This window comes from Natrix helvetica (assembly GCF_964273705.1).
Source record: "Natrix helvetica genome assembly, chromosome: 1".
Taxonomy (NCBI): domain Eukaryota; kingdom Metazoa; phylum Chordata; class Lepidosauria; order Squamata; family Natricidae; genus Natrix; species Natrix helvetica.
Window position 1 is genome coordinate 30275355 of NC_138548.1, and position 19017 is coordinate 30294371.

A 19017-nucleotide genomic window follows, 5' to 3' on the forward strand; every position below is an offset into this window, starting at 1 on the left:
TCTTTGTCCATGTTTGGCCACCAAACGTAACTTCTTGCTAACGCCTTCATCCTAACAATCCCCAGATGACCAACATGTAAAGCATCTAATACATTCCTACGTAAAACATACGGAATAACAACTCGATCCCCCCACAATAAACAACCTTGTAACACTGAGAGTTTGTCCCGTTTTGACCAAAACATTTTGAATTCCGGGCCCACGTTTCCCTTCGGCCACCCCGTCCAAACCCAAGTTTGAACTTGCTTTATTAAATTGTCTTTAGAAGAAAACCTTGCAACATCGTAGGAAGAAACCGGTCCTGAGTCCAAACAATCAATGAGCAGCACCGGCACTTCGGGAGTGGGGTCTGGCAAAAGGTCCGGTAGTGGGCAACGGCTGAGTGCGTCTGCGTGTCCTAGAGTAGAGCCCGGTCGATGGATTAACTTGTATGAGTACGCAGCCAGGAAAACAGTCCACCTGGTCATGCGTGGAGAAAGGGAGACTGGGGTGGGGCGGTTTCCCGCCAAAAGTCCCAACAGCGGTTTGTGATCTGTAATCAGTTCAAAATCGCGGCTGTAGAGGTATTCGTGGAAACGTTTTACTCCAGCTACAGCACCTAGCGCTTCCCTGTCCATCTGGCTGTAATTCCTCTCGGCCGATGAAAGAGTCCTGGAGTAGAAGGCGATGGGTGCTTCTTTTCCGTCGGGCATCCGGTGGCTGAGGACTGCGCCGACTCCAAAAGGTGATGCGTCGCAGGTCAATACCAGCGGTAGTGTCTGGCTGTATTGGACTAACAGCGAGTCAGTGGTGAGCAGGCGCTTTACTCCGGCAAAAGCTGCTGCTTCGGATCCTCCCCATTTCCATGGTGTGTTCCTCTGGAGTAGACGGTGTAGTGGCTCAGCAACGGTCGCCTTCTGTCTCAGAAAAACGCTATAGAAGTTAAGTAGTCCGAGGAAGGCCTGCAACTCGGTCTGATTTCGTGGTTTGGGGGCGTCCTGGATCGCCTTAATTTTCTTTGAAGTGGGGTGTATTCCCTGACCATCGATTCTATAACCCAGGAATTCTACGCTAGGCACGTTAATTTGGCATTTTTCCTTTTTGAGGCGGAGACCCTTTTCTCTGATTCTGGCCAAAACAGTTCTGACTCTTTTATTTAATTGTTCCTCGTTTGCAGCGGACACCAAGATGTCGTCAAAATAGGGGACGACTCCCAGTATCCCTTGCAAAAGTCGTTCCATGACGCTCTGGAACAATCCTGGAGCAATACTCACACCGAATTGTAGCCGGTTGCATTTAAATGCTCCTCTATGCGTCACTATAGTTTGGGCCTCCGCTGTGGCGCTATCTACGGGCAACTGCTGGTAAGCTTGTGCCATGTCTAATTTAGCAAATACCTTTCCTGGCCCCAACGAGTGCAATAAGTGCTGTACTACAGGCACAGGATATGCGCTTTGTTGTAGCGCTACATTAATTGTGCATTTATAGTCCGCGCAGATGCGGACTGATCCGTCTGGTTTGACTGGGGTCACAATGGGCTTTTCCCAGCACGCGTGATCCACCGGCTCAAGGACTCCTTGCTCCACTAACTTATCAATTTCCTTATCTATTTTTGGGCGGAGTGCAAAAGGCACTCGTCTCGGTTTGAGTCGAATTGGCGCTACTTTGGGGTCTAAATTGAATGATATCGGTTTACCCACATACTTACCAAGACCGGGGCTGAACACATCCTCGAACTCCTTAAAAATCTGCTCAGCGCTGCTGTTTTCCACGGCGTTGATTCCGGTGACTTCTAGCCCCAAGGATTCAAACCAATCCAGTCCTAGGAGGTTTTGTAATGGTTTTGTCACGGGCAGCTGGGCTACGATGTCCTTGAACGGATCTGGAACGTGCCTTGGCCCACGATGGGGACTCGGTTCCCCTGGTAGTCTCGTAGCAGGATGTCTGGAGTGCGTAGTTGGCTCTTGCTGAGGCTAGGGATAGCCTGTTTCATGGATGCCCATGAAATGATCGTCAAGGACGATCCTGTGTCAACTTCCAGCTCGCAAGGTGAGCCCTCCAAGAGGACTGTGACTTTCAGCTTTTTAGGCCGCTTGGTGCGCACCTGGCTTATTGTTGTGAGATACGTTCGCAATTCCTCTCTCTGGGTCAACTCTATCTCAGGATCTGTATCCTGAAAATACTCTCGTTGAGCGTCTTGATAGAACGCTCTCTCAGCTCTTTGTGTGTAGTCTCTCTGGGAATACGCTCGCTCAGCTCCTTGTGTGTAATCTCTCTGGGAATACGCTCGCTCAGCTCTTTGTGCATTTTCTCTCTGGGTAAACACTTGTGGATTTCTCTCTTGGCGCCCTTTTTGATTTCGCCAAGCCCCTGGGTTGGGCTTCTGTTGGCGGTATATGGGTGGCTGCCGTGAGGCAGGGACTTCGCTCCGGCACACTCGTGCGATGTGCCCAAATTTGTTGCAGTGTGAACAAACAACATTCCTGAACCTACAGGTAGACCTGGGGTGATTCCCTCCGCAGCTTGCGCAGGGCGGCAAACGGGATCCGGGTCTCCCCCCAGGCCTCAAGTGACTGCTCCGCATCAGGTGACTGTCCTCGAACTTGGGATCCTCGTAGTCGGGGCTCGTGTCCTCGTAGTGAACTCTAGTTTGCCTTGGTCCTGGCTGGTTTACGCTGAAACCGCGTTGTATGGTTACCGATGATTTCTCCGCTGACTCTGATGCTCTTGCTTCGTTTAGAGCTATCTGTAGGGTTAAATTTGGGTTTGCCAACAGCTTCTTTTGTAGTGAAATGTCTCTTAACCCACAGATAAGCTGCGCTAAGATATGCTCGTCCAGATCCCTGAACTCGCAGTGAGTTGCTGCTTTACGCAGGGCTGCAACATATTGATTGATTGATTCTCCCGCTCTCTGGTTCCGCGTGTTGAATTCCTTGCGGCAAACATGGCGGGAAGGTTTTGGCACGTAATGAGTCTGTAGAGCCTGTTGCAACGCCGTCCATGCTACTGCCTGTATCGGAGTAGGCACGGTGAGGTCTCTGGCCGTGTTGAAGACTTCTTTTCCGCAGTAGCCAAGGAAGATGTTTTTCTTCCGGGCGTCGGTGATCCCCGTGTATTCGTTCGCTTCGAGAAAACACTCGAATTGAATCATGAAGGCTTCCCACTCGTCGTTCACTGGGTCGAATGGAGCGGGGGGAGTGTGCATCGCCATCTTCTCTTGTTTGAATTTGCCGCGCTGCGGTGACCTGAGATGGCTGCCGGAATTTCTGCTGAATTCCTGGGCTGGATCAAATCCGGAGATTCTGGAGTAGCGTTCTTCGTCCTATCTGCCTCTCGATCCCACCTTCGTCGCCAATGTTAGATCTGGGCAACGAGAGAACAGACTGCGGACACGAAGTGACTTAACAGCTCTTTATTAGTGGTAGTAGTGATCCAGCTTGCTCTGTGGTCGGAGGGTTCTCCTTTTATAGTACTCGGGTACGCCTCTTGACCAATCAGAGCGATACCTGTTTCCCGCTGTAGCAGCGGACCAGAGAGGAGACTTCCTCCGATATATGTTAATATCTAACAGGGACCACCTTTGGTGGGAAGGTAACAGCGTTCTGTGCACCTTCAGCATTTAGTCATGCTGGCCACATGACCACAGAAACGTCTTCGGGCAGCACTGGCTCTTCGGCTTTGAAACAGAGATGAGCACCGCCCCCTAGAATTGAGAATGACTAGCACATATGCACGAGGGGAACCTTTACCTTTACATTTATTCCAGAAAAACAAGTAGTATGTTAAGAATCCTTCTTTGCTTTGCAATATGCTATTTTCCTATTCATTTTTGTGTCACATAAGGAAAAGCCGAGGGATGAGGAGCTTGGTGCACACCAGAGGAAGTGTGTCAAGTCCCTTGGAAGCCATGTCTGCCCCTGAACTAAAGCTTCATGATTTTTCTTCTTCTTCTTCTTTTTAAAATAATGTTTCAAATTTTCTTTGGTTCAAAAATATTTTCTCTGTTCTTTTCTCTTCATACATCTTCCTGATGATCAGCATGAGTTTTTTTTTCTTGCTCTGCCCTCACTCCACCTCCAGTTGCTCTGCAGCCTCAGGACAAGGAAACAGCAGCTATCTTTCAATACTAAGGTAGCTACTTTAATCTTGGCTCAAAGTAATAAAGCTGTGTCTGTCTCCCCATTGCCAGCTTCCCTCTTCTTGTTTCTACTCTGTCCACCCATTGAAATTCAGGGAGAAAAGACCCAGCCGAATCCTTTCCAAGGTTTAGGATTTGGTAGCCCAAGTAAGCAAGTTGCTCCAAAAGCAGAGAAAGGCTTTGATGACAGCCTCAACTGCATAATTTTTATTTTAATTTTAAAAAAAAAACAAGGTATAGAACCAGTGAAGTAGCAAGGATTTCTATCGCTCTCATTCCATCCTTGTGGGTGAACGGCCGGTCTCTGCTGCTTGGTACTTGTCCTCATAAAGTATTATGAGAATCAATATTTAGACAGAATAAGCCTTAATCATAACAGAGTTATGCCTCATTAAAGAGGGATTCCTTTTGCCATTGTTTTCTATTTGGGTTTCTTCTCTCTTCATGCTTCCCCTTCTGTGTAAACAGGAAAAGGATTTTTAGCCAGAGGCAGAATATTTCTTCCAGATCACCTTCATAGAATCATAGAGGTAGAGAGAGTCAGGGAGATCATCAAGTCCAACTTTCTGCTCAGTGCGAGAGGCTAAATTGAAACATCCAAGAATGTCTAGCTGGCCTCTGTTAGGAAACCTCCAGGAATAGGGGGCCCACTGCAACTTTACCCATTAGTTCTAGTCAAACTGCTCTTATTGTATCTTCGTGTTTGTTAATATTCAGCTGGAATTGGTGTCTGGAGTACGTAATGACCATTATTTTGTAACTTGTGAGCATGATAGAGATTTTGACCTTCTTTTGCCTGTAATGGTCTTTGGGCCTGATCTTGGGAGACAAAAGAAACAAATGCAGACTAGACAACCATCCTACAAATGGTATTTCATCTCACAGAAATAGGAGGAGTGCAGGAAGTGATTCAGAAGGGACCTCCCTGAGTTTTCCAGAAAGTAAAAGCAAAGGAACTGTCTACCATGGACCTCACACATTTCTTAAGAGCAGCAATAAAATCCAGAAAACAAGTGAAAAATTTCTACAGAACATTGAATATTATCCATAATTTGGAAATCCCATTGAACCAACTGAAATACGATGCTGAAACATGCCAAGATCTATCTAAATTGGATCCATGTTTGAATATGCAGCACCTTTGATACAGACAATTGCACCATATTCTATTCATCATAAGACCTAAGGACTTCTAATATTTTTAAATATATTAGAACATAGAATCATAGGGCTGGAAGGGACCTTGGAGGTCTTCTGGTCCAATACACTGCCCAACATCAAATATATTATTGTATTTGATTATTATATTGTAATATGTCATAATTTATTATATTGTTGGAGTTTTCACTGAAAAGAATGACATTCCTCAGTAATATTCAAGGATAGATGTCAGGGATGGGTTCCGGCTGCCACTACTGCTGATTCGCTCATGGTCACGCATCGTGCATGTGCACTTGATGTGTGCTGCATGCACATGCGCAGTACTATAAAAATGCTTCTGCGCATGTGCAGAAGCCAAAAACAAGATGGCGGTGCCTAGGGCGCCGCCGGGAGAAATGGTTCGGGGATGTGGCAAGCTTGGGTTGCTGCCAGTTCCAGCGACCCAGGCCACCAAATCACTACTGATTCGACTGAACCGATCTGAACCCTTAGGAACCCACCACTGATACAATACAATACAATACAATACAATACAATACAATACAATACAATACAATACAATACAATAGCAGAGTTGGAAGGGACCTTGGAGGTGTTCTAGTCCAACCCCCTGCCTAGGCAGGAAACCCTATACCAGCGATGGTGAACCTTTTTTGGCTCGCGTGCCACAAGTGGAGGGAGCGCGGGGGAGGGGGTCATGTGCGAGCGTGCCGCACCCATAATGCAACGCGTGATCTCCAGTGCGCATGCGTGCACAACACACGCCCCCCTATTTTTACATGCTTTTTTCGCCCTCCCCAGGCTCCAGAGGCTTTATAGGAGCCTGGGGAGGGCGAAAAGAGCCTCCCCCGCCCCCCTGAGGCCCTCCAGAGGCTTCAGGGACCGTCCGGAGGCTTCCCTGACACCTTCGGAGCGCTTAAAACCACCCTCCGAGCAACCCGGAAGTCACTTCCGGTTTGCACGGAGGGTCGTTTTAAGCATTCCGAAGGCTTCAGGGAAGCCTCCGGATGGTCCCTGAAGCCTTCTGGAGCCTGGGGAAGGCGAAAAATAGCTTTTAAAAAGGTGAACTCAGCTGGCCAGCACGCGCATGTGCGCTGGCCAGCTGACAGGGCAGCGCCTCGCGTGCCCTGACAAATGGCTCCGCGTGCCACTTGTGGCACGCGTGCCATAGGTTCGCCATCACTGCCCTATACCATTCCAGACAAATGGCTATCTATCTTTTTTGGCTCGCGTGCCACAAGTGGAGGGAGCGCAGGGGAGGGGGTCATGTGCGGGCGTGCCGCACCCATAATGCAACGCGTGATCCCCAGTGCCCATGCGCGCACAACACATGCCCCCTTATTTTTACATGCTTTTTTCGCCCTCCCCAGGCTCCAGAGGCTTTATAGGAGCCTGGGGAGGGCGAAAAGAGCCTCCTCCGCCCCCCTGAGGCCCTCCAGAGGCTTCAGGGACTGTCCGGAGGCTTCCCTGACACCTTCGGAGCGCTTAAAACCACCCTCCGAGCAACCCGGAAGTCACTTCCGGTTTGCACGGAGGGTCGTTTTAAGCATTCCGAAGGCTTCAGGGAAGCCTCTGGATGGTCCCTGAAGCCTTCTGGAGCCTGGGGAAGGCGAAAAATAGCTTTTAAAAAGGTGAACTCAGCTGGCCAGCACGCGCATGCACGCTGGCCAGCTGACAGGGCAGCGCCTCGCGTGCCCTGACAAATGGCTCCGCATGCCACTTGTGGCACGCGTGCCATAGGTTCGCCATCACTGCCCTATACCATTCCAGACAAATGGCTATCTAACATCTTCTTAAAGACTTCCAGTGTTGGGGCATTCACAACTTCTGGAGGCAAGCTGTTCCACTGATTAATTGTTCTTAACTGTCAGGAAGTTTCTCCTCAGTTCTAAGTTGCTTCTCTCCTTGATTAGTTTCCACCCATTGCTTCTTGTTCTACCCTCTGGTGCCTTGGAAAATAGTTTGACTCCCTCTTCTTTGTGGCAACCCCTGATATATTGGAACACTGCTATCATGTCACCCCTAGTCCTTCTTTCTATTAAACTAGACATACCCAGTTCCTGCAACCGTTCTTCATATGTTTTGGCCTCCAGTTCCCTAATCATCCTAGTTGCTCTTCTCTGCACTCTTTCTAGAGTCTCCACATCTTTTCTACATCGTGGTGACCAAAACTGAATGCAGTATTCCAAGTGTGGCCTTACCAAGGCATTATAAAGTGGTATTAACACTTCACATGATTTTGATAGATGTGAAAAATAAGTGAATTATGAACATATTTACTGCAGTGTTGTAGCATTAAAGCATCACCTCCTTTAGAAGGCTTTGTATGGTTTTGTTGAACTTTCTTGGCAATCTATGTTTCTTTATGCAGGCAAAATTATTTCATTCCTCCACATTAGTGCCAGCCTGTTTTTATCTAGATTTCTTTCGTAGTTTCAGCTTCCAGTAAGAAAAGGAATAACTACAAGGGAGGGTCAAAAAAGTCAGGCTAGAGGCCACAATATTGCAATCAAAACTCTGTTTTTATGTGTATTGCATTACTAAAAGACCACACTAACATGGCTTCCATCTTGACATTTTGACCAAACCCTACAGACACCTCTGAAGCTATTCTTAGCTCATCTAGCAACAACATCGTTGATGCAATATTCTTCAGGTTTCTTTTTTTCCAGTTTTACTGCTGGGGGGTGGGGGATCTGTGGTAGCGCAGTGGTTAGAATGCAGTATTACAGGCTAATTCTGCCAACTGTCAGCAGTTCGATTCTCACTGGCGCAAGGTTGACTCAGCCTTCCATGATCCTTCTGAAGTCAGTGAAATGAGGACTCAGATTGTTGGGGGGCAATATGCTGACTTTGTAAACTGCATTGAGAGGCCTGTAAAGCACTGAGAAGAGGTATATAAGTCTAAGTGCTATTGTTGTTTACATAGAAACTCTCCATTTTAAAGCAGGTATTTTACCAAGGGACTACAGTTTTCCCCCTTTGTGAAATAGTAGGAGGAATTCTAGGATTTAGGATAAACAGGTTTATTTTTAAAGGGCTTTCTTTAAAAAAAAATCTAGAAAGATTCACTGTGCTAATTTTTTCCCCATTGTTTTGCTTTGCATGCAGGTTTACTTAATATTTAGCATTTGCCTGTCTTTGGTGCAGATGTTATTTAACTTTAGCCTGCTTTCAGCAATTGCTTTCATGTGTTCTACGCACATGTGCATATTTCCATGGGTATCCATGTACGGACATCTAAAAATCTTTATGTCTGATGCATATGTGTATACATTCTCCCTTACTTGGCTAAAAGTAAATGCTTCAGAATTTAAAAGGTATAATTGCTTTTCCCAGCAAAGGAGGAGAGCATTTTACTGCGTGGCCTGGGAAATAAAATGCAGAACTCCGTTTCGTCTCCCTACCCCCACCTCGCTCTCGGAGAGAAATGAAATCTGTATTGAAATGGCTGTGGAACATTGTGCATTTAAAGTGCACAGCAAGTCATTCCCTAAAGCACTCCATAGGATATGTAAATCTTTTGATCTCTCACAAAATGCATGAGTTTTGTAAAGAATAACGAGCGCTGGCTTGGGAGGAACAATGTTGACTGTCACTGCAGTGCACTCAGGCACACAGCCATTATACAGATGGCTTTTGCAATATAACTCTAAGGCAGAAGCCAGTGACTTTTTCTAATGCAGCCTAATAGCTACTAAAAGAGATTTTATTTCATAATAGATGCATTCTTTCTTTGGGGCCAGCAAGCTCTTATTTCAATTTGTTCCTTTCCATTTCTTCATCTGTTAAAGGGAGAAAAAATAAGCCAACTCTGAACTGTGAGAAAGTCACCAGTCAAAATAATTCAGAACATTACTCGGTTATTAACTGAAATAAGATGGATAGAAGAACAGGGATAGCACAGCTAGGATGGATATCTGCAGATTCCTCTGTTGCTAAATCAATCCTGCAGGTTATATGTTGGCCCTGATGCTCCTTTTTTATGCCCCCCCCCCAGCACAGTCTGATTGCATTACTGAAATTTGTTGCCACCTCTGCCAATTTTCAGTGGTTTGCTTTTTCAGTTTTCTTCAAGATTATTTGGCAGCTTGAGGGTTTTTTAAATAAAGAATTAATGTGTACCTTAACTCCCCATGCCCCAAACACTGCCAAGGTGGTGCAGTGGTTAGGTGCAGTACTGCAGGCTGCTTCAGCTGACTGCTAGCTACAGTTTAGCAGTTCAAATCTCACTGGCTCAAGGTTGACTACCGTCTTCCATCCTTCCGAGGTGGGTATAATGAGGACCCAGATTGTTGGGGGGCAATGTGCTGACTCTGTAAACCACTTAGAGAGGGCTGTAAAGCATTGTGAAGCAGTATATAAGTCTAAGTGCTATTGCTATTGCAGAAAAGAGGGATCGAAATGTTCTTTTCCCCTCCAGTAATATTGCTATATACTTGATGGCCTTCAAAAGCAATTTTTAATGGGAACATTGATCCTTCATCACAAAAGGGTTCTGCATTTGCTTTCATTCTCCCAGTTTTCCTTTCACTAGTCTTTTCCTCTATGGCTTTCCTTACCTGCTGCCCCATGGAGTTGAGCCAAGCAAACTCACTCCAGCAGATATGAGATAGAAGAGCAATGTCAGCCATGCAGCAAAGTACTCCGCTGCTTCAGGCCATCAGTAAACCAAGACAAAAATGGACTTCTTCTTTTTTTTATAATTTTATTTGAAGTTTTTTCTTTAAAATCCATAAGTGCTTAGTGAACAGTGTATTGTCTGGGTGGATGTACGTTATATGCAATACTAATAACAATAATAATACCATGTAGGTATACCTAATCATAATCTTTCAACTTCTAACATTGACGTATACATGGTAATTATAATATATTCTATATAAAGATAAATGTTCCCCTCGCACATATGTGCTAGTCATTCCTGACTTTAGGGGGGGGGGTTTGCTAATCTCAGTTTCAAAACCGAAGAGCCAACGCTGTCTGAAGACGTGTCCATGGTCATGTGGCTGGCATGACTAATCGCCGAAGGTGCATGGAATGCTGTTACCTTCCCACCAAAGGTGGTCCTTATTTTTCTACTTGCATTTTTACATGCTTTCGAATGGCTAGGTTGGCAGAAAAAAGAAAAAAGAGAGAAGAACAATTTAAATCTTCCTGAAGGAAATAAGCTTAGGGGATGAGTCTAAGAGTATCAGGAAACAGAGCAAAAAGCAACAAAAGAAACCAGAAGAATCCTTCACTTGCTATCTCTGACTTCTAGTAGTTAATAATGTAGGAGAAAAGTGAACCTGCTTTGATTCTCAGATATAAGACAGTCAGACACAATGCAGTAGCATTCCAGTATTTCTTGTGCGAGCTGTTTGCTGACATGCCCTACCTTAAGCGATTGATACCAATCTTTAAAACCTAACAACGCTTTTCCTTCCCTCTCTCTTATACCAAAGAAAATTAAGGTAGGGTCAGTGGTGGGATTAAATTTTTTTTACTACTGGTTCTGTCAGTGTGGCTTGGTGGGCGTGGCATGGTGAGCGTGGCAGGGGAAGGATACTGTAAAATCTCCACTCCCTCCCCACTCCAGGGAAAGGTTACTGCAAAATCCTCATTTTCTCCCAATCAGCTGGGATCGGGAAGTAGAGAATAGATGGGGTGGGGCCAGTCAGAGGTGGTATTTACAGGTTCTCCGAACTACTCAAAATTTTCACTATTGGTCAGAACCTGCTGGATACCACCTCTGGGTAGGGTTACTTTCAATTTCTTTTCAACACTTTCTTTCTGCCTTAAGCTTAACCCATGTTTTGCTAACTGTGTGTGCATACTTTCTCTGTGGTCCTCTACAGAAGGCCAGATGACACCATGTCTTCCTGGAGCTGCTATTTTTGTTTTCTTCCACTCTGGAAAGATGTTTCCAATGCCTCTGGAATGGAGAATGGAGAGGAGGACCTCACCCCAGAGCAATACTGGGGGGAGCAAGCAACTCCTTGCTGCCTGCTTCTTTCCTCAGACAGAGTTCCATTCAATTGAGCATTATATAAAAGGAGATGCCAAGTTATTTTAAGAGCTAATATCTTTCTCTTCACACTGAACTTTAAAGCAGCCAGAGTGAATTTGAATGTGATCTTTTAATGCATTTTGCATTGTTTTCATCTTAGAAATGGTCGGGGGTGAAATTTAATAGATGTGAATGTTACCTTTGAATGCTTGTTGGAAGTGAACTTTATCATAATAAAATATATATTCAAGTCTACTGAAAAATTAAATGTGAAAAAAATGTAACGCAGTCATAACATAATACAGATCTGTTCCCCTGTTTATACAGTATGCGATTTGAAATTTAAAATTGCTACTTCCAAAGATAGGGGAAGTATAGATATATGGAAATAAGTTGATTTCCAAAGGAAAATGAAGTTATTCATGAATCTCAACATCTATGGGAAAGAAAAGGTTTTCTTTTTAATTAGGATTAAAAATATTATCTGCTAAATGTACCCAAGCATATAGTACTGATGAAGCCCTATAGCTACACCTTTAACACCAAAATGAAACCTGCACATTTTTTGCCCCCAGAAAGAAAGAAGGCTGCATGATAACTAATTTAGATAATGCTAATTATATTGGTTGCAATTTGTGGCAGAATAGTTTATTCAGATGTTGATTAAGAACAGTTTTTATGTGGAAAAAAAATTCCAATTTCTTCAAATCTGTCCAAGGAACTTCTTTTTCCTTTAGCCCATGGCTAAATCCATTAATTTTTTTATCAGAGGTGAGTCAAGAAGAAGGTATAAAAATCATGGCTGATCAGAGTCACTGATCAGAGTCACTTATGCAGTGAGATGGGTGATGCACACGTCTGATCAATCGATTAGTAAAAATCTTTGCCGCAGACATTGTGTCAAGGTAGCAGCCATGGGAAGAATTAAAAAAAAGTTAAGATGAAGATTGCAATTGTGTCATCAAAGATCCACCTCTTGTACATGTGACATCAAGACATGTATAAAAGAGGAAGGGCTTCAGTTGTGATTGATTTTTTTTGACTGCCAACTCCTACCCTATTCCTGGAAGATGGTTTTGCTGTATCTCTGATTGCCACCTCTTAATGCAGAGACAGGCCGAGTATCTATGAAATGCATGGATTTCTGGTGATTCTAGAAAGCTCCTAGAACATCTGAAGAACTGAAGGAGCTTCTTGGGTGAGAAGCAAAATATCTTCAAGTAAAAACAAAGAAACTCCAGTTACCTTTTGAAAAAGCATCTTTGAGGTTCTGAACATGCTGCAAATATTGATCACTCTGCTGTTTTTAGTGTCAGGGTGGTTTTACTACAATGATGTTAGTTAAATCCTCTAAATATGTGAGGCTAGACTGAAGCTACCATAATGGACCAGGCATGTAAGCATGAAGTTGCCATAACCTAAAGCTGAACCAATCAGGTTAGCAGGAGAGGAAAAACAACAACAAAACCAGGAATCTTATCTAAAAGATCATTTGCGGGAGGTAGATAAGAAGGAAATAAGTTGTTAAGGAACCAAAGAAAAAAATATCACCTGAAGTAGACAAAGGAAGTTGGGACTGAACACATGACTGAATTAATAATAATAACAATAACAATAACAACAACAACAACAATAATAATAATAATAACAACAATAACAATAACAATAATAATAAAGCTAATAAAGCTAATAAAGCTAATAAAGCTAATAAAGCTAATAAAACTAATAAAACTAATAAAACTAATAAAAATAATAATAATTTGAAGAACATGCATGAGCAACGGCTTAAAAACAGCAAAATCATAGCTCAGCTAATCAGAAGATATAGATTGGATACAAGAAACATCAATGAAGATGTAGAGATTGTAAAACAGCAGATAACAGCAACAGCTAGAAAAATTGAAAGATATGAGGCATGAACCATCCAATACAAACAAAATCAACAATTTCAATCAGACCAAAGGCATTTTTATCAAAGTCTTAATGTGAATGGTGACACCAAAAGTGAAAAACCAGAAAAGCAGGCCACAGCTGAATTCTGGAAAGAATTGTGGGAAAATGCAAAGGACTACAATAAGGAAGCAAAGTGGATACATGACTTTGAGGAAAGCATTGGTAACAAACAAATGCAAGTATTAGAAATAACAACTGAGATGGTCAAAAATCGAGTAAAAAAAGTAAAGAATTGGACATCACCGGGAAATGACCAATTACATGGTTTCTGGCTCAAATATCTGACCAGTTTACATGCAATATTGGCCAGGCAACTGAATGAAATTTTACAACATGGTCAAATTGATGAATGGTTGACAACTGGAAAAAACATACTTGATTCAGAAGGATGCAACTAAAGGAACAATACCTGAAAACTACAGACCAATAACATGCTTGCCAACAACCTTCAAATTATTCACAGGCATTATTGCAGATAACATTATGGATTATTTGGAAACAAACAACATCTTGATAGTAGGGCAAAAAGGCAACAAAAGAAGGAGTAGGGGCACAAAAGATCAGCTCCTAATTGATAAAATGATATTAGAAAATTGTAAGAAAAGAAAAACGAACTTGAATATGGTCTGGATTGATTATAAAAAGGCATTCGACTCATTGCCACATAGTTGGATCATAAAATGCTTAGAAACAACTGGCATTAGTAAAAATATTACGTCCTTCACTGAATGAGAACTATGGAAAGGCTAATGTCAAGCGAGGAATTTTCCAGGGTGCTTCACTTTCACCTCTTCTCTTCATCATTGCGATGATCCCACTATCAGTAATCTTTAAAAAAATGAAATTTGGCTACCAAACAGCCAAAGAAGCTGAAAAATTTTTGCATTTATTATATATGGATGATTTGAAACTCTATGGAAAGTCAGAAATAGAAATCCAATCACTGACAAACACAGTCCGAGTATTCAGCACCGATATTTCAATGCAGTTTGGCATAGAAAAATGTGCCACTGTATCCATAAAAAGGGGCAAAATCACTGCATGTGAGGGAATTGAAATGCCCAATGGCCAACTAATTAAATGCAATGAAAATGAAGCCTACAAATACTTAGGCATTCTGCAGTTGGATAACATCAAACATGGAGAAGTAAAAACTATTGTCAGGAGAGAGTACACCAACAGAGTTAGGAAAATTTTGAAATCTAAATTAAATCATGGAAATACAATCAAGGCCATAAATACCTGGGCAATACCAGTTATAAGATACACAGCTGGTATAGTTAACTGGACACAAGCTGATTTGGACATTTTGGACCAAAAAACTAATGACAATGCACTACAGTTTACATCCACGCAGTGACACTGATAGACTATACCTGCCCCGAAAATCATGTGGCAGAGGATTATTACAAGTGAAGCAAATAGTTGAAGAAGAAAAACATGCACTGGCTGATTATTTAAAAGAAAGTCAAGAACATCTATTAATCAAAGTAAAGAATAAAAATCTATTGAAGGCCCAACAGACGAAACAAGAATACAGAAAAGATGTGATAAAATCAAGAATGGAGAGTTGGCAGAACAAAGCATTGCATGGTCAATTTCTGGAAAAAATAAAAGATAAAGTGGACAGTGAAAAAACTTGGTTATGGTTAACAACAGGTACATTAAAGAAAGAAACAGAGTCACTAATCCTGGCTGCGCAAAAATAGGCTATCCGAACAAATGCCATTAAGGCCAAAATCGAAAAATCTTCTAATGATGCCAAATGCAGACTCTGCAAGAAGTTGATGAAACTGTTGACCACACACTCAGCTGCTGTAAAAAATCACGCAGACTAATTATAAATTGTGGCACAATTCAGTAGCACAAATGATTCACTGGAATTTGTGCAAAAATTGTAATATTAAAACAACAACAAACTGGTGGGAACATAAGCCTGAAAAAGTCACCGAAAATCAGATGGTCAAGATCTTGTGGGATTTTCGCATACAAACGGATAAAATACTGGCGCATAATACACCAGACATCACACTGGTTGAGAAAAATAAGGTTACAATCATAGACATCGCAATACCAGGTGATAGCAGGGTTGAGGAGAAAGAACACGAAAAAGTCGCGAAATACCAGGACTTAAAAATTGAAATCCAACAATTATGGCACAAGCCAGCAGTGGTAATTCCAGTGGTAATCGGCACACTGGGTGCTATTCCAAAAGCACTGGAATTACATTTAAAACAGTTAAAACTTGACAAAATCACCATCAGTCAAATGCAAAAAGCTGCACTGCTTGGATCTGCACATATATTACGAAAATACGTTACGACGTCCTAGGCCCCTGGGTGGGGCCCGACTAGTAATCAATGCCAAATCCGGCGAATCAACTGGCCGCTGTGATACAATCGTATAGTAGTAATAATAATAATAATAATAATAATAATAATAATAATAATAATAATAATAATAATAATAATAATAATAATAATAAACTCAGCTGCTGTAAAAAAAATCGCGCAGACTGACTATAAAATGCGGCACAATTCAGTGGCACAAATGATCCACTGGAATTTGTGCAAAAATTATAACATTAAAACAGCAACAAACTGGTGGGAACATAAGCCTGAAAAAGTCGTCGAGGGTCAGATGGTCAAGATCTTGTGGGATTTTCGCATACAAACGGATAAAATACTGGCGCATAATACACCAGACATCACACTGGTTGAGAAAAAGAAGGTTACAATCATAGACATCGCAATACCAGGTGATAGCAGAGTTGAGGAGAAGGAACATGAAAAAGTCGCGAAATACCAGGACTTAAAAATTGAAATCCAACGATTATGGCACAAACCAGCAGTGGTAATTCCAGTGGTAATCGGCACACTGGGTGCTATTCCAAAAGCATGGAATTACATTTAAAACAGTTAAAACTTGACAAAATCACCATCAGTCAAATGCAAAAAGCTGCACTGCTTGGATCTGCACATATATTACGAAAATACGTTACGACGTCCTAGGCCCCTGGGTGGGGCCCGACTAGTAATCAATGCCAAATCCGGCGAATCAACTGGCCGCTGTGATACAATTGTATAGTAGTAGTAGTAGTAGTAGTAGTAGTAGTAGTAGTAGTAATAATAATAATAATAATAATAATAATAATAATAATAATAATAATAATAATACAACAGACAGATCGTCATTTGGAACACAACACACCAGATATCACAGTTGTAGAGGGCCAAAATGTACATTTTTTTCATATATAAAGTTTTTTATTTTTTATTTTCATAACATATAACCACATGTATACTATTACATAACCAACATCATATTATATTATTAAATGCTTACATCAATTTGTCCTACCATCAACTCCCAAAAACAATTATTGGCTCTTCTGCTCACCATACATCATATTTGTACCTTATCCATCACTTTCTTCTCCCTCCCTCCCTCCTCCTCCCTACCTCCTTTCTTCCCTCTGTCGTCTTCTCTACTCTACATCCCCTTCCTCTCTCCTTCTCCTCTCTCCCCTTTTCATTCCTTCTTTCTCTCCTCCTCTTCCCCCCGTCCTCTCTCCTACCCTCTCTTCTTCCCTTACCTCTCTCCTCTACTTCACACTCTTCATCTCATTTACTTGGTGTATTTCAGCGTCTGAACGAGCTCCATTTTATATTGATGGTATTTATAATTCCTTTTCAATATACATATTTAATTTTAACATACTGTATATCCTCCTCCTTCTTATTTTAAGAGGAAAAAAGTATACATATATAGTAATTGTATTTTTAAACTCCCCAGCCTATTTTTGACTGAGATGTAGACCTGTTTACAATTCCCAGCTGTTCTCATAATTATATTTATATACTTATGCATCCTTACACGCCCCAAATTTGTGACTCTGTCTTTATAATCTCAGTAATTTCCCATTGTAAGTATATTTCATGTTCCCTTTCCATTTTTCCATATCTTGGCTTAGGTTACCCTTAATTGTCTTTAAATAACAATCCTTACTCTTCAATGTTCATTACAATTCCCTTAATCTACTATATAGTATAAGTCAGGGCCGTGCGGTCAGGGGAGGCAGGGGAGGCAGAGCCACACCGCTCTCATCATGAAAGTTAAAAAAAAGGGAAAAGGGAAAAGGGAAAAGGGAAAAGGCGCTGAGGAGCCTTCTGCACACGTGGTCGGGAATGGGAGCGCTCCATGGTCCGCTTCATGTTGACTCAGGAGTCAGGAAGGAGGGGAATGGGACCACGTGTGCAGGAGGCTCCTCTAGCCTCAGCCTCCCTCCTGCGCACATCCCATTCCCCGCCTTCCTAAGTCAACATGAAGGGGATCGCGCAGCGTGAGCCGCGGGACAGCGGCTCATGCTTCGCGATCCCCTTCATGTTGACTCAGGAGTGAGGAAGGAGGGGAATTCCCCTCCTTCCTGACTCCTGAGTCAACATGAAGGGGATCGCGAAGCGTGAGCCGCTGTCCCGCGGCTCACGCTGCGTGATCCCTCCTCCACGATCCCTCCAGCCTCCCTCCTGCGCACGTCCCATTCCCCGCCTTCCTAAGTCAACATGAAGGGGATCGTGCAGTGTGAGCCGCGGGCAGCGGCTCACGCTTCGCGATCCCCTTCATGTTGACTCAGGAGTCAGGAAGGAGGAATTCCCCTTCATGGAATGAGGAATTCCCCTTCAGGAAGGAGGAATTCCCCTTCCGTTGTCCCGTGGCTCACGCTGCGCTTCGCGATCCCCTTCATGTTGACTCAGGAGTCAGGAAGGAGGAATTCCCCTTCATGGAATGAGGAATTCCCCTTCAGGAAGGAGGAATTCCCCTTCCGTTGTCCCGTGGCTCACGCTGCGCTTCGCGGTCCCCTTCATGTTGACTCAGGAGTCAGGAAGGAGGAATTCCCCTTCATGGAATGAGGAATTCCCCTTCAGGAAGGAGGAATTCCCCTTCCGTTGTCCCGTGGCTCACGCTGCGCGATCCCTCCTCCGTGATCCCTCCAGCCTCCCTCCTGCACACGTCCCATTCTCCACCTTCCTAAGTCAGCGCGTCCCCTTCATGTTGACTTAGGAAGGTGGGGAATGGGACGTGCGCAGGAGGGAGGCTGACATGGTCCCATTCCCCTCCTTCCTGAGTCAACATGAAGGGGACCGTGGCTCACGCTGATGACGTCACCAGCCTCACCAGCCGTAAAGCTCACCGCACGTCACTGTTATAAGTGGTACACATCTCACTTTGTTCATCATCTTAGGAAATTCTATATGTGTCCATATTTCATATATTTTAACCCATACTTAATTGTCCTTCCATTGTCATAGTCAATCAATTATCAATTAGCAACTCAGTTTAATTATCATATATAAAAGTGAATCACATACCTCTGCTTTACATCTCCCAATAACAGTTTCATATTTGTCCATGTTCCATATATTTTAACCTTTATTTAATTATCTTTCCTTTATCATATTCAGTGATACCCATCGTTATTGGGGAACTTGGTACCATGTCCAAGAAGTTTCTAAAATACATCAACAAATTGCAGCTTCCTGCTATAACACCAGCGGAACTACAAAAAACTGCGCTACTCGGAACATCTTATATTTTAAGAAGGTACTTGGTTGATACTTAGGATGCTGGCAGCAACCTGTATCAACCATTAACACCAGTCAGTGATATTTGTGATACATTTTTGAATGTTCAGTTGACTGAGTTTCATGTTTAATGAATAAAGTATAGTAACAACAACAACAACAACAACTCCATCATAGCTACCAGACATTTAAATTAAGAAGGCAAGAGTGGT